Source organism: Neovison vison, chromosome 11 (assembly GCF_020171115.1).
Source record: "Neovison vison isolate M4711 chromosome 11, ASM_NN_V1, whole genome shotgun sequence".
Lineage (NCBI taxonomy): Eukaryota > Metazoa > Chordata > Mammalia > Carnivora > Mustelidae > Neogale > Neogale vison.
This window is the reverse complement of record NC_058101.1, coordinates 23,363,097-23,379,998: the sequence shown is the minus strand read 5'-3', so window position 1 is coordinate 23,379,998 and position 16,902 is coordinate 23,363,097.

Sequence of the window (16,902 nt, the reverse complement as noted above, 5' to 3'; positions counted from 1 at the left end):
ACTGGTTTTGCCTTAATACTGTCCTATCTCGGAGCTTTTCCCACTGTTCTTTTCTACTGAAATTGCATTTGACTTCTAGGTAAAGTTCAAGAGAATGATATCTTCATGATGTCATATTTTCCTGTCAATAGCATGGTGTGCCTTTCCATTTGGTCACTTGCCTGTCCTTTAAAGGTGGCTTGAAGTTTTCTTCCCATATTCCTTCATATTCTTAGTAAGTTTATTCCTTGGGATTTTGTTGTCTTGGCTGTTATTATAATTGAGGTCTTTTCATCCATTATATCTTTTATTTATTATTTATGAAGCTGTTGATTCATACTCCATCAGGCTCACTGAATTCTGTTCTATTTTTGTAGTTTTTAGGTGACTTTCTTGGGTTTTTCCTCATGTCATCTGTAAATAGTGATGGTTTAACCTATTTTACCCCAGTCTTTTATTCATCATTCCTTTCTATTGTGTTGACTAAACCTTCCACTTACTTAATCCTGGTTCAAACCTAGTTTTTTTCCTCAGTTGCTAGTACTGTTTTACCACATTTTGCCTTTGTCTTAAACCGAGCTTTTCCATCACTACCCGAACAGTAGGTGACGTACATGCTTCCTTTGTCCCGGAGCTGGGAGCCAGGTGTCATCAGTTGGTATCAGATCTAGAAAGGGTTAGGTATCAAAGCATACAGACCTTAAGCCGTGTCCCTCGGTCTTCACCTTAGGCTCTTCCCATTCTTATTCTTGGAAGGTAATAGCTCTTCATTTGTGATCCTCTCTCAATGATGAGATTTTTTGAATAGCGACATCTTGATTGGGTATTATTAGTCGTTGTCATTTTCTTCTTGATCTTCTTTTCTCTGGCTTCCATTTCTCTCTGCCTTCTTCAGCGCTCTCCTTCTTTCTTCCCTTTTCTCTCTTCTCTCTCTTCCTGTCTTTCTCTTACCTCAGGTACCCTTTATATTTTGTATTATGTTTGATTTTGAGTCTTGAGGTGGTTAAAGTCTCCTTATAAAGGAAAAATCTTACCGCTAGATTTACCCATGATCAGGTAGAAATATTTAGGACTTTCCTTTAGTTAATCACTGTTAAATGGAGACAGGAAGTTTAGGTCACTGCAAGGGGAGAAACATGTTGAAATACACCTAATGTCCCCTTGGACCTTTAAAGTGTAATTTGAGGGCAGAACATCAGTTACTATAAAATGATTCTTTGACATATTACTTTTTAATACAAAGAAGTCTCCGTTTTTAGATAGAATTTATGCTTGGCAACCTCACCTTGAAGGATGTTGTTGTAAGACCAGATTGTGACTGTGGAAAGCAAATGTGTTTTGACTGCTAAGAACTTTTTTCTTATCCATTTAGGTACTGTTTATTGTCATCAGAAAAATGAATGTGTGATTGGAGCCCTGAAAACAAAATAGATAACACTGAATGAGCAAAATAGATACATGTGAATTTGTTAGTGGGCTTTTTTTTTTCTTTCAATTTTGAGGTTTCTTTAAAAAATTATTTCTATTAACATATAATGTATTATTTGTCCCAGGGGTACAGGTCTGTGAATCATCAGCTTTACACATTTCACAGCACTCACCATAGCACATACCCTCCCCAATGTTCATAACCCAGCCACCCTCTCTCTGCTCCCCCCTCCCCAGCAACCTCAGTTTGTTTTGTGAGATTAAGAGTCTCATATAGTTTGTCTCCCTCCCAATCCCATCTTGTTTCATTTTTTCCTTCCCTAACTCCCTTGGCCCCCCGCCCTGCCTCTCAACTTCCTCGTATCAGTGAGATCATATTATAATTGTCTTTCTCTGATTAATGTATTTCACTCAGCATAGTACCCTCTAGTTCCATCCACATCAATGCAAATGGCAAGATTTCCTTTCTTTTGATGGCTGAATAGTATTCCATTGTATGTATATATACCACATCTTCTTTATCCATTCATCTGCTGATGGACATCTAGGTTCTTTCCATAGTTTAGCTATTGTGGACATTGCTGCTGTAAACATTCGGGTGCACGTGCCCCTTTGGATCACTACCTTTTTATCTTTAGTGTAAATACCCAGTAGTGCTATTGCTGGGTTATAAATGTGTGTGTGTGTGTGTGTGTGTGTGTGTGTGTGTGTCTGTGTCTGTGTGTTTGTGTCTGTGTATTTGATGATTTGGTGAACTAAACTAGACCAACTGCTGTGGTTTCAGTGTTTGTGTTTCCCCGGAATTTGTATGTCGAAATCCTAATGCCTAAGGTGATGGTGTTAGGAGGTAGGGCCTTTGGGACATGACAAGGTCATGATGGCAGAGCTTCCCTGAATGGGGTTAGTGCTTTTAGAAAGAGACTCCAGAGAGCTCCCTGGCCTTCTCCACCATGTGAGGACAGAACAAGAAGTCTGCAGTCCAGAGGAGGCCCTTGCTGGCCCTTACTGGCACCTGATCACTGACTTTAATCCTCCAGAACTGTGAGAAATAAATTTTTGTTGTTTATAAGCCACTCAGTCTGTGGTATTTTGTCATAACAGCCTAAGAGGATTAAGACAGACCATCCCATTAGATTGATACTTTTTTATTTTTAACTAGGAATTTCAGCATGAGATTGTTAGATAATTTAGATCACCTTCCAGTCCTTACATTCCACTGCAGGATGGCTGCTGAGAATGAGGGAAGGAGAAAAGCAGATACAAGAACTACCAAATCTTTTTTCTTAGCTCTTTTGTGTTAGCTCAGTTAACCTCCATTCTATAGTGGCCCCAGAGGGCTATAATGTAACAAATTTCATTATGGTGATTCTGAGTCAGCAAAAAAGTGTTTAAGTGTGTTTATTATACTCTGTTGCTACGAAAAAATTTATGAGATGCATTCAAGAAAGGATTCCACTAAAAGCAATAAACATAATGTGAAGGATATACTTTCGCTAACTCAGAAAATCTACTTCTTCCTATGCTCAAATGAACAAGCTGTTGCTGTAACTACTTTGACTGTTGTACACCGACAATTCACTCTTTTTCTGACCCATGAGCATTAGGAAATAATCATAGCTGGACACGGTACACAGGTGCTAGAACATTTTCGTCTCAGGAGACAAGAGTAGGTAGAATAATCTCAGCTTCATGGGAAGCTGCACTAACACAGAATGGTCAAATGATGGGGTGACGGACCAAAGCAATGGAATTAGCAGAAACCTTCTGGCCTTTCCAAATCTGTAGACAGCTTCTGAATCTCCCTTACCAGAGATTGCTTTGTGATCTCTATAAAAAGCAGAACCAGATTTTACAGCAGAGGTGAGCAAACTTCTTTAAAAGGCAAGATAGTACATATTTTATAAAGGCTTTGCAGCAACTACTTGACTCTATCCTTGTAGTACAAAAGTAAGCATAGGAAGGTCTTTAAAAAAAGGATTTTAATGGCTGCATTCCAATCAAACTTTATTTACAAAAACAAGTGTGGGATAGGCATTGTCTTAGGGAATTACCTGCATTTTTTAAATGAGTGCTGCTTCCCATGACCAACAACAGGTGCGTTAAATATAATATATACCAGCTGTCCTACAGAAGGTAACTATTTTTTAGGAGACAACTTACACACTTATTTTCTCTTTTTCTTTCTCCCTTTCCTTCTCTCTGTCTCTTAGGAGCTACTTAATGTATACCTAGAGTCCACTATTGAAGCTAGTCTTCTTTTTCTTTCTTTTTTGAAGGCTTTATTTGTGTATTTGCAAGGGAAAGTGAGAGAGAGCACAAGTGCACACGTGGGGTGGAGGGGTGGAGGGAGAGGGAGAAGCAGACCCCCTGCTGAGCAGGAAGCCAGTGTGGGGCTGGATCCCAGGGCCTTAGGATCATGACCCAGGCTGAAGGCAGACACTTAGAACTAACTGAGCCACCTAGGTGCCCCGCTAGTCTTCTTTCTTAAGCAAGACATATTTATAAGGAGCATCAAATCAAATTGTTGCTTGTTCTGCTTTCATTGTGTACCTAGTTTCAGGAGGTGGCTCCCTACCTTGGAGCCTTCCTGGTACCCTAGTTCCTTCAAGACTGAAATTCTGCCCTATCTTCCTCATCCCAGTTTTAGAATACTAGGTACTGTATTGAGTCAAAAACAAAAAGCATCTACTTTTGTTAATGAGTGTCTCCTCTGTGCTGGACACTAGTACATGTTCACGAAAGAAGTATATTTTACCACCTAATTTTTTTTAGATTTTATTTATTTGACAGACAGATCACAAGCAGGCAGAGAGGCAGGCAGAGAAGGGATGGGGAGCAGGCTCCCAGCCCAGCAGAGAGCCCAATGGGGGGCTCAATCCCATGGCCCTGGGATCACCCAAGCTGATGGCAGAGGCTTTAACCCACTGAGCCACCCAGGCATCCCTATTTTACCACCTTTTACACTGAAGGATTTGGTGTTTAAAAGAAAAAAAACATTGAACAGCTATAATCTGTTGTGGTGTAACAAATAATTTAACAATTATGGTTTACTACAAATTATATTGAATATAATGAAATGTCAAAATGTGAATTGCTTTTGGTAGAAGATTTGATCTGTCAGACACTTGTGCTGAGCCTTGGATGCTGTATAGTGTTTGGTGAAATGAAAAAAAGGAGGATGGGGGCACCTGGGTGGCTCAGTGGGTTAAAGCCTCTGCCTTCGGCTCAGGTCATGATTCCCAGGGTTCTGGAATCGAGCCCCATGTCGGGCTCTTTGCTCGGCAGGGAGCCTGCTTCCTCTGTCTCTCTGCCTACTTGTGATCTCTGTGTGTCAAATAAATAAATAAAATCTTTAAAAAAAAAAAAAAGGAGGATATTGCAGGTGAGGGTATTGTTTTGAGCAAGCAGCCAGTGCATATTGGACAGAGTGTGAGAGAAGGTTAAACAGGAGAAGTCACCAGGTCTGGAAGAATTGGAAAACCACGCGGAGACTATGGTGAAGTTCTTCAGAAGGACGTTAGGTAACATCTGATGGTGTTATATGTGTTTTAATAGAAAGTAAGTTGTAATAGAAGAATGATGGACTAAGAACTTGAAGATCAAGATTCTTGTTTCCACCTGGCCACTGATTAACCATGAGACCCTGGAGTGATCGCTCAGTCTTAGAGCATTAGTTTCTTTCTTTTTTTTTTTTTTTTAATTTAAATTTTAGTGAACACACAGTGCAATACTGGTTTTGGAGTAGAATTCAGTGATTCATCACTGATATACAATACCCAGTGCTCATCATTTAATTTATTTTTTTAAGATTTATTTATTTGAGAGAGAGAGCTCATGCAAGAGAGAGTGCTCAAAAGAGTTAGGGAAGAGGAAGAGAATATCATGCAGACTCTGCAGTGAGTGCAGGACTCAATGAGGGGCTTGATCTCAGGACCCTGAGATCATGATCTGAGCCGAAATCAAGAGTCAGACCCTCAACTGACTGAGCCACCCAGGTGACCCACAAGTGCCGTCTTTAATACCCATCATCCATATAACCTGTTCTCCACTCACGTCCCTCCATCACCCCTCAGTTTGTTCTGTATGTTAAGAGTCTTTTATGGTTTGGGGTGGGGTGGTGCCTTGGTGACTCAGTTGGTTAAGTGGCTGACTCTTGATCTCAGCTGAGGTCTTGATCTGAGGTTCATGAATTCAGGCCTTGCACTGGGCTCCATGCTTAGCACGGAGCCTACCACATTAAAAAAAACAAACAAACAAACCAAAAACTAGTCTCTTATGGTTTGTTTCCCTCTCTCATTTTTTTCTTTCCCCCTTGTCGTATGTTCATCTGTTTTGTTTCTTAAATTCCGCATTGAGTGAGACCATACAGTATTTATTTGTCTTTCTTTGACTGACTTATTTTACTTAGCATAAAACACTGTAGCTCCATTCATGTTGTTATAAATGGCAAGATTTCATTCTTTTTTTTTTTAAGATTTTATTTATTTGACAAACAGAGATGACAAGTAGAGAGGTAGGCAGAGAGAGGAGGGGGAAGCAGGCTCCCTGCTGAGCAGAGAGCCCATTGCGGGGCTCGATCCCAGGACCCTGGGACCATGACCTGAGCAAAAGGCATATGCTTTAGCCCACTGAGCCACCCAGGCGCCCCAAGATTTCATTCTTTTTGGTGGCTGAGTAATATTCCATTCTCTATCTATACCACATCTTCTTTTTCCATTCATCAGTCAATGAACATTTGGGCTGTTCCCGTAGTTTGGCTATTGATAATGCGGAGCATAAGTTTCTTTATCTGTCCAACAGCAGTTACACATCACAGAGATGTCATGAGGGTAAAGTGAGAAAACAGATGTGAAAAATGCTTTGAAAGTCATAAAGTTTTCTGCAAATATCAGAAATTACAATGACATTATGACAGTGGTGACAGGGAAGAGTACGCTTGCAGGTGTGAGCAAGATGAATTATCACGGGAGACACTACACAAGGGACAAGCCTGTTCGGTAGCAGGTGAGTAAACAGAGGAGAGCCTGGGCTGTGCTGTGTGTGGATTATCCATGGAGCAGTAACTCCAGCACAATCAAAAACCCACATCAAAACATCATTGAACATATACCCTGATCCTTGCTTGCTGATATGAATGCCACCACATGATCCTCATTATAACCACCAATTCTAGAAGTATTGCACGCCACCGTATGGATAAAGAGAAGCTCGCCTTTGTATGAACTGAGCTTGGGGTAAGACGTGTACCAGAATTGGGAGCTCGTTTTCATCCCTCTTGCTTCCATTGATGCCTCTGCTCTGTGACTTCATTCTGAATTTTTTATTCTGTCTCTCTAGTACTCAGTTCCTTTATAATGATGGAAAAACAACTACAGGATAGCACTCTGAGCAGTTGCTGCCAGCACTAAAAATATCTTTTGGAAAAAGAAAAACATGCCCTTGTGTTTGCCCCTGCACTGGGGGTTTACTGCTTATTATTTCTTCATATCTCTTATCTTCTCTTTAAAGCCTGAAATAGTCCGCTTCCCTTCCCATCTGTTCACCACATTAATTGCTCTGGGCAGGAAGAAATTTCTTCCATGTAGGTCTTTTTCCTGCTTTTGGTTTTAAGTCCATTACATACCCAGCTGCTTTATTGTTGACATTCTTAATCTACCCCTTACTGGTACTGGGACTTGTCCTTGGTGCCACTGAGGAGGTTAGGTACGGAGACTGAGGTGATCCTTACCTCCTTTTATAAAAAGCAAGCATAGCTTTTTCTGTATATAATTAACCCTGGGTGGTAATCTGGCCTTTTCTAAGGTATATATCAGTTGTTTGATTAAAAAAAAAAAGAAGAAAGAAAGAAAGATGTTCTTGGCACTGCTGTCTGTGCTAGCCTGGGTGGGAGACATAGGGCATAGGCATTGTTCCTGTGATTGGAGAGCATCAGGTCCCATTGAAAAGCAGTGATGTGTTGGAAAACATTAGATTCCAAGTCAGAAAATCTGGTTCTATAGCAAACTTGCTTTATGGCCTTGCTTCAGCTTTTTTTTCTTTTTCCCCAGAATGGATTAAATTTGATCCATGGTTTTCAAAGAGTATCTCTTAAAGATTCTTGACATTTGGGGTGCTCTGGTGGTTCAGTGGGTTAAGCCTCTGCCTTCAGCTCAGGTCATGATCTTAAGGGTTCTAGGATAGAGCCTCGCATCGGGCTTCCTGTTCAGGAGGGAGCGTACTTTCCCCTCTCTCGCTGCCTGCCGCTCTGCCTACTTGTGATCTCTCTCTCTCTCAAATAAATAAATAAAATCTTAAAAAAAAAAAAAAAGGAGGGGCACCTGGGTGGCTCAGTGGGTTAAGCCGCTGCCTTCGGCTCAGGTCATGATCTCAGGGTCCTGGGATCGAGTCCCGCATCGGGCTCTCTGCTCAGCAGGGAGCCTGCTTCCCTCTCTCTCTCTCTGCCTGCCTCTCTGTCTACTTGTAATCTCTCTCTGTCAAATAAATAAATAAAATCTTTAAAAAAAAAAAAAAAAGGATTCTTGACATTTTGGACCTGTTTACCTTAGAGGGCTAAACCGGACTCTGACTCCCAAAGCCTCTTCAAAATGTTCCTGGTCTCTCACTTGTATGTATTAGGTTTTCATATAAAATTTCAAGTAAAGGCTTCCAGAGCTAAAAATATTTGAAAGCTAGAGGACCAGATGAGCCCTACCATTTTTCCTAATTCTGATTTTCTGTGAGTCTAAGACTTTGCCACAAAATATAAGGAGGGCACATGACGTGATGAGCATTGGGAGTGATACGCAACTGATGAATCATTGAACACTACATTGAAACTAATGATGTACTCTGTGTTGGCTAATTGAATTTAAATTTAAAGAAAGAACATACATAAACATGGGCAAAGTGTGTGACATAGAATTCTATATGAGTCATTCAACAAACCTTCACAAAATTCCTTGAGGATTGGAGAATGTCATAGCTTCTAAACATCGTAACTATCTTCACTTTGGTGTTCTGAGGATTTACATCAAAATATATATAGGATTTAATATGCTCAATAGTCCTGGAAATTTAGAAAGGTTGAAAAGAAATTGCTAACAGATCATCCACTTAAAGATGGTCAGTCTTACATTGCTGATTCATTTTCCTTCCAGGTTATTTTCCCGTGTGCTGTGATAGTTCATAGTTCGGGAGCTCCTGGCTGTCCCAGTCAGTTAGGCGTTTGACTCTTGATCCCAGGGTCATGGGTTCGAGCTCCACCTTGGGAATAGAGTTTACTTTAAAAAAATTAAGATTAGAAAAACAAAAACAACCAAAAAACCCACATAGTTTTGAATATATATAGTTTTATATCCTGGCTTTTTATTTAATCTTAGAGTGTAGTAGATGTTTTCTCAAGTGCTATTTCTGCTTTTCTTGTATGATATTAAAACTCCTATTGTCTGTCTTCTAAAACTGAATATACACACACCCTAGGATCCAGCAGCTCCACTCCAACCTGATTATCTAACAGAAATGCATGCATATATTCACTGAAACACATGGCCAGAAGTGTTATAGGAGTAATATAAATAGAGGCCTTAAACCAGAAACCACCAAGATGTCTTTATGTTGAATAAATATGTGGATTCACACAAACAATGCAAAACAGCAGTAATAATTAACAATCCACAACCAAACACAAAGCCAGACACAGAACAGTGCATGCTCCATGATTCTATTAAAGAGTACAGGAAAAACTGGGGCGCCTGGGTGACTCAGTCACTTAAGCGTCCAACTCTTGATGTCAGCTCAGTCCTGATCTCAGAGTCGTGAGTTTAAGCCCAGCATCGGGCTCCACGCTGGGTGGGGAGCCTACTTTAAAAAAGAAGTATAGGGAAAACCAGTCTGTGCTGTTGTAAATCAGGATAAGGGAGCATGAGAAGGACTTCTAGATGATGGTCCTGTTTGATTTCTTGATCTAGGTGCTGGTTATACAGTTGTGTCAGCTTGTAAAAACTCATCAAGCTGTACATTTAAGATACATTCACTTTCTGTATATATATTATATTTTTAAATTTTTGAAAGAACTCCTGTGGGGGCACCTGACTGGCTTAGGCAGTCAAGCATCTGACTTGGTTTCAACTCAGGGTCATGGGATCGAGCCCTGTGTCCGGCTCTGCAGTCACTGCAGAGTCTGCTCCAGATTTCTCTCTCCCTCTCAAATAAATAAATAAAATCTAAAAGGAAAAAAGAAAAAACTCCTATAGTTTTCTAAATTATATGTGATTCAGTGTAATGGTAGAGTACTGCTGAACACTTTAAGGATTTGATCATATATTACTCATAAAAGTGGAATTGAATCTCGTATGAACTCCCTTATTAAGCTAGCCCATGGGTATACCCCAGTGTCACTCTGCCCCTCCCCGTGGTAGCACTTACCACACTATATTATAACTTTCTATTTCTCTGGACCAAAAGTTTCCTGGGAGGGAATATTTTTTTTAATTATTTAGTTAGTTAGTTAGTTATAGCACAGTGAGGGGCAGTGGCAGAGGGAGAGGGAGAAACTTAAGCAGGCTCCATGCGGGGCTCAGTCTCACAACCCCAAAATCATGACTGGAGCTGAAATGAAGAGTTGGATGTCTAACTGACTGAGCCACCCAAGCACCCCTTAATTTTATTTTTAAATGAAGTATAGTTGACATGCAATATTATATTAGTTTTAGATGTACAACAGAGTGATTTGACAATTATATACATTATACAGTGCTTACCATGATAAGTATATTGTCTGTCACCATACGAAGTTATTGTCACCAAACAATATTATTTCCTGAATTCCTTATGCTCTACTTTTCATCCCTGTGAATTATTTATTTTGTACCTCTAATTCCCTTATATAAAAATATAATATAATCCCCTTCATCTATTTCATCCTTTCCACCGCCCCCATCCCCTCTGGCAGCTACCAGTGCGTTCTCTGTATTTATGAGTCTATTTCTGTTTTGTTTTATTTTTTAGATTCCACATGTAAGTGAAATTATATACATTTGTCTTTCTCTTTTTGACTTACTCACTTATCATAATTTTCTTTAGGTCCATCCATGTTGTTGCAAATGGCCAGGTTTCATTATTTTTTATTGCTGCATATTATTTCTGTTTTATATGTATCACATCTTCTTTATTAATTCATATGTTGATGGACACTCATCTCTTGATGCTTCTATATCTTGACTATTGTAAATAAAGCTGCAGTAAGCATTTGGTGCATATATCTTTCTGAATTACTGGTTTTGTTTTCCTTAGGTAAGTACCTAGCTATGGAATTATTAGATTGTATGGTATTTTTATTTCTAATTTTCTGAGGAACTTCCATGCTGTTTTTCCATAGTGGCTGCAAGAATTTACATCTCCACCTACAGTGCACAAGGGTTCCTTTTTTCCTCTATATTCTTGCCAACATCTGTTATTTCTTGTCTTTTGGATACTGGTCATTCTGACTAGTGGGCAGTGACATCTCACTGTGGTTTTGATTTGCATTTCCCTGACGGTGCGTGACATTGAGTATCTTATGCTGTGTTTCTTGATCCTCTATATATGTCCTCTTTGGAATATGTCTAGTCAGGGTATCTGCCCATGTTTTAAATTGGATTATTTGTGGGTTTTGGTGTCAAGTTGTGCAAGTTCTTTATATATTTTGGATATTAACCCCTTATCAGATATGTCATTTGCATATATCTTCTCCTATTCAGTAGGTTGCCTTTTCGTTTTGTTGATGGTTTCCTTTGCTGTGCGAAAGTTTTCAGTTTGATGTAGTCCCAATAGTTTTATTTTTGTTTTTATTTCCCTCGCCAAAGGAGACATATACAGACAAGTAATGCTAAAGCTGATCTCTAAGAAATTATTACTTATGTTTTCCTTTAGGAATTTTATGGTTTCAGGCTTTACATTTAGTTCTTTCATCAACTTTGGGTTTATTTTTGTGAAATGTGTGAGAGTGGTCCAGTTTCATTTTTTCTATGTAGCTTTCCAGTTTTCCCAACATCATTTATTGAAGAGACAGTCTTTTCTCCATTGTATATTTTTGCTTTCTTTGTAATAGAGTAATCGACCATATAAATGTGGGTTTATTTCTGAGCTTTCTGTTGCACTGATGTGTCTGTTGTTATGCCAGTAACTGCTTTCATTACTATAACTTTGTAGTATATTTTGAAATCTGGGATTGTGATACCTTCTGGTTTGTTCTTCTTTCTCAAGATTATTTTGGCTATTTGGGGTCTCTTGTGTTTCCATACAAATCTGTGCTTATTTGTTCTAGTTCTATAAAAAATACTACTGGAATTTTAATAATGACTATTCTGAATCTATAGATTGCTTTGGGTAGTATGGACATTTTAACAGTATTAATCCTTACAGTTCAGAACATGGTATATCTTTCCATTTATTTTTGTTGTCTTTAATTTCTTTTATCAGTGTCGGATAGTCAGGTTTTTCACTTCCTTGGTTAAATGTATTACTAGGCATTTTATTCTTTTTTTTAAAGATTTATTAATTTATTTATTTGACAGAGATCACAAGTAGGCAGAGAGGCAAGCAAAGAGAGAGGAGGAAGCAGGCTCCCTGCTGAGCAGAGAGCCCGACACTGGGGCTCTATCCCAGGACACTGAGATCAGGACCAGAGCCGAAGGCAGAGGCTTTAACCCACTGAGCCACCCAGGCGCCCCCTAGACATTTTATTCTTTTTGATGCAATTATAAATGAGATTGTTTTCTTTTTTTAAAAAAGGATTTTATTTATTTATTTGGCAAAGACAGACACAACGAGAGAGGAACACAAGCAGCGGGAGTGGGAGAGGGACAAGCAGGATTCCTGCCGAGCAGGGAGCCCGATGCTGGACTCAGTCCCAGGACCCTGGGATCATGACTTGAGCCCAAGGCAGATACTTAACAACTGAGCCACCCAGGCGCCCATGAGATTGTTTTCTTAACTTCCCTTTCCGCTGTTTTTTATGCTATTATATTTTCTTGCATAGGCATGAAATAGATTTCTATATATTGATTTTATGCCATGTTTACTGAATTTATTAATTTTAAGTTTTTTGATGGAGTCATTATCATATATATGAATACTATATATAGTATCATGTCTTTTGTGAATAGTGACAGTTTTGTTTCTTCTTCTCTCATTTGGATGCTTTTTTTTTTTTTTTTGTCTAATTGCTGTTGATAAGATTTCTAGTACCTTGTTGAATAATAGTGGCAGTAATGGACATCTTTGTCTTTTTCCTGATCTTAGAGGGAAAGCTTTTAGCTTTTACCATGGAATACTTGTAGATTTTTCATGTAAGGCCTTTCTTATGTTGAGGTATGTTCTCTCTAATCCCACTTTGTTGAGAGTTTTTATTATGAATAGATATTGAAGTTTGTCACATGCTTATTCTGTATCTATTGAGATAATTATACAATTTTTATCCTTTATTTTGTTAATGTGGTATATCACATTGATTGATTTATGGATAGTAAGTCATCCTTGCATTCTTGGAATAAATACCACCTTATTGTCATTGTAATGTATTGGTAATAGCTTGAACATAAGCATCTATGTTTATCCAGGGAAATTAGGCAATGATTTTTTTTTAGTAGTCCCTTGGTTTTGGTGTCAGGTAGAGTAGGCCTCAAAGAATGAATGTGGACCACATCTTCCTTATCCATTCGTCCGTTGAAGGGCATCTTGGTTCTTTCCATAGTTTGGCGACCGTGGCCATTGCTGCTATAAACATTGGGGTACAGATGGCCCTTCTTTTCACAACATCTGTATCTTTGGGGTGAATACCCAGGAGTGCAATGGCAGGGTCATAGAGAAGTTCTATTTTTAATTTCTTGAGGAATCTCCACACTGTTCTCCAAAGAGGCTGCACCAACTTGCATTCCCACCAACAGTGTAAGAGGGTTCCCCTTTCTCCACATTCTCTCCAACACATGTTGTTTACTGTTTTGTTAATTTTGGCCATTCTAACTGGTGTAAGGTGATATCTCAGTGTGGTTTTAATTTGAATCTCCCTGAGGGCTAGTGATGATGAACATTTTTTCATGTGTCTGGTAGCCATTTGTATGTCTTGATTAGAGAAGTGTCTGTTCATATCTTCTTCCCATTTTTTGGATATGTTTGCCTGTTTCATGTGTGTTGAGTTTGAGCATGGAACACTGGGTGTGGTGAAAAAATAATGAATACAGTTTTTCTGAAAATAAATAAATTAATTAAAAAATAATAATAAAATAAATAAAATTGCACATTAGCACTTAAAAAAAGGAATGAATGTGGAAGTTATTTCTTTTTGTACAATTTTTTCAAATAGTTTGAGAAGAATGGGTATTAAGTCTTCTTCAAATGTTTCGTATAATTCACTTGTGAAATCATCTAGTCCTGGACTTTTTTTGGGGGGAGTTTTTTGATTACTGATTACTGATACAATTTCATTACTAGTAATTGGTCTCTACTATATTTTGTGATTCTTCCTGATACAGTTTTGGAAAACTGTATGTTTCTAAGAGTTTATCCATTTCTTCTAAGTTTGTTTCAGTGGCATGTAATTTTTTATTGTAGTCTCTTTACTTTTTTCTGTTTCTGTGGTGTCAGTTGTAACTTCTCTTTCATTTGTGATTTTATTTATTTGCATCCTCTCTCTCTTTTTTTTTTTTTTTTTTTTTTTTTTGTGAAGAGTCGGGCTAAAGGTTTATAAATTTTGTTGATCTTTTCAGGGAACCAGCTCCTGATTTCATCGATCCATTCTATTTTTTTTTTCCAGTCTCTATTTCATTTATTTCCTCTGTGATCTGTATGATTCCTTTCTTTTTACTCTCTTTGGGTTTTGTTTGTCTTTTTCTAGTTCCTTTAGGCATGAGGTTGGATTGTTTGAGATTTTTGTTTGTTTCTTGAGGTAGACATGTAACACTATAAACTTCACTCTTAGAACAGCTTTCGCTGCATCCCAAAGATTTTGAACTGCTGCTATGTTTTCACATTCATTTGTCTCCTTGTATTTTTTTATGTCCTCTATGATGTCTTCATTGACTCCTGGTTGTTTAGTAGAATGTTATTTAGCCTCCACATGTTTACATTTTTCCAATTTTTTTTTTAAAAATTCATTCTAGTTTCGTAACTTTGGAAAAGATGCTTGATGTGATTTTAATCTTAAATTTATTGAGACTTGCTTATGGTATAACTTGTGATCTTGAGGAATATTCCATGTGTACTTGAATCTTTATTCTGTTTTTGGATGGAATGTTCTGTATATCCATTATTAAATGGATATTGTTAAATGGATATTAAATATGTTAAATCCATGTTAAATGGATATTTAACAATATCCACTTAAAAATATCCATTGTTAAATCCATCTGGTCTAATGTGTTGTTCAAAGCCAGTTTTTTTGTTGATTTTCTGTCTGGTTGATCGATCCATTGATAAAGTGGGGTGATAAAGTCCTCTTACTGGTATTGTGTTACTGTCAATGTCTCTCTTTATGTCTGCTAATATTGCTTCATATATTTAGGTGCTCACATGTTGGGTGCATATATACATAAAATTGTTACAATCCTCTTGTTGGACTGATCTCTTTATCATTCCATAAAGCTGTTCTTTGTCTCTTGCTACAGTCTTTCTTTTCATTACCTATTTTGTCTGATAAATAAGTATTGCTATCTTAGCTTTTTAAATTTAGCTTCCACTTGCATTTACAATCTTTTTACCTCCCTTCATTTTCAATGTCTGTGTGTCTTAGGTCTGAATTGAATCTCTTGTAGGCAGTGTATAAGTAAGTCTTGTTTTTTTATCCATTCAGTCACTCTGTGTCTTTTGATTGGGTCATTTAGTTCATTTACATTTAAAGTATTGACTGATTGCCATTCGTTAATTATTTTCTTTTTTTTTTTTTTAATAGTTTTTCTCTGTTCCTTTCTTCTTCTCCTCCCCTGTGCTTTGATGACTTCTAGTGTTATTCTGAATTCCTTTCTCTCTACATTTTTTTGTATCCTATTATAGGTTTTTGGCTTGTGGTTACCATGGGGTTCATATATAGAATCCCCTGTGGATAGCAGTCTGTATTAAACTGATAGTCACTTAAATTCAAACACATTCTAAAAGCACCACATTCTTACTCCCCCCTTAATGTTTTATGTGTATGACATAATATTTTATATTTTTAAGTTTTGCGTATCTCTTAACTAATTTTTGTAGATATAATTGATGTTACTATGTCTATTTCTAACCTTCATACTAGCTTTATAAATGATTGATCTACTACCTTTATTTTTTTTTTTAAAGATTTTATTTATTTATTTGACAGAGAGAAATCACAAGTAGACAGAGAGGCAGGCAGAGAGAGAGAGAGGGAAGCAGGCTCCCTGCTGAGCAGAGAGCCCGATGCGGGACTCGATCCCAGGACCCTGAGATCATGACCTGAGCCGAAGGCAGCAGCTTAACCCACTGAGCCACCCAGGCGCCCGATCTACTACCTTTACTATATATGTTTGCTTTTAGCAGTGAAGTTTTTCTTTCATAATTTTCATAAATTCATAATTTTCTTACTTCTAGCTATAGCCTTTTCTTTTTTGCTTAAAGAAGCCCTTTTGGGGTGCCTGGGTGGCTCATTGGGTTAAAGCCTCTGCTTTGAGCTCAGGTCATGATCCCAGGGTCCTGGGATGGAGCCCCCATCGGGCTCTCTGCTCAGCAGGGAGTCTGCTTCCTCCTCTCTCTCTCTCTGCCTGCCTTTCTGCCTACTTGTGATCTCTGTCAAATAAATAAATAAAATCTTAAAAAAAAAAAAAAAAAGAAGCCCTTTTAACATTTTTTTTGTAAGGCTGGTTTACTGGTAATTAACTCCTTTAACTTTTCTTTTTCTCCTCCTGGAAACTCTATTTCTCCTTCGATTTTTCTTCTTCTTCTTCTTTTCTCCTCCTCCTTCTCCTTCTCCTTCTTCATGTAGGCACCTAGTGTGGAGTGCAATGTAGGGCTTGAACTCACAACCCTGAGATCAAGGGCAGAGCTAAGAGCCAGACACTTAACTGACAGCCCCTCAGACATCCCTTTCCTTCAATGCTTATTGATAACCTTGCGAAGTATTTTTGGTTGTAGATATTTTTTTTCCCTTTCAAAATTTTGACTATATAGTGCCACTCCATTCTAGCCTGGAACATTTCTTCTGAAAAAAATCAGCTGATAACATTATGGGGTTTCTTTCTTATGTATCTACTTGCTTCTCTCTCACTGCTTTTAAGATTCTTTCTTCATCTTTAATTTTTGACATTTTAATTATTATGTGTCTTGGTGTGGACCTCCTCGGGTTCATCTTGTTCGGTGCTCTCTGTGCTTGGACTCAGATGTATGCTTCTTTCCCCAGGTGAAGGAATTTTTCAGCTATTAATTCTTCAAGTAAGTTTTCTGCATCTTTTTTTCTCTCTTCTCCTTCTGGGACCCTGATAATGTGAATGTTCATACATTTGATATTGTCCCAGAGATTTATTAATCCATTCT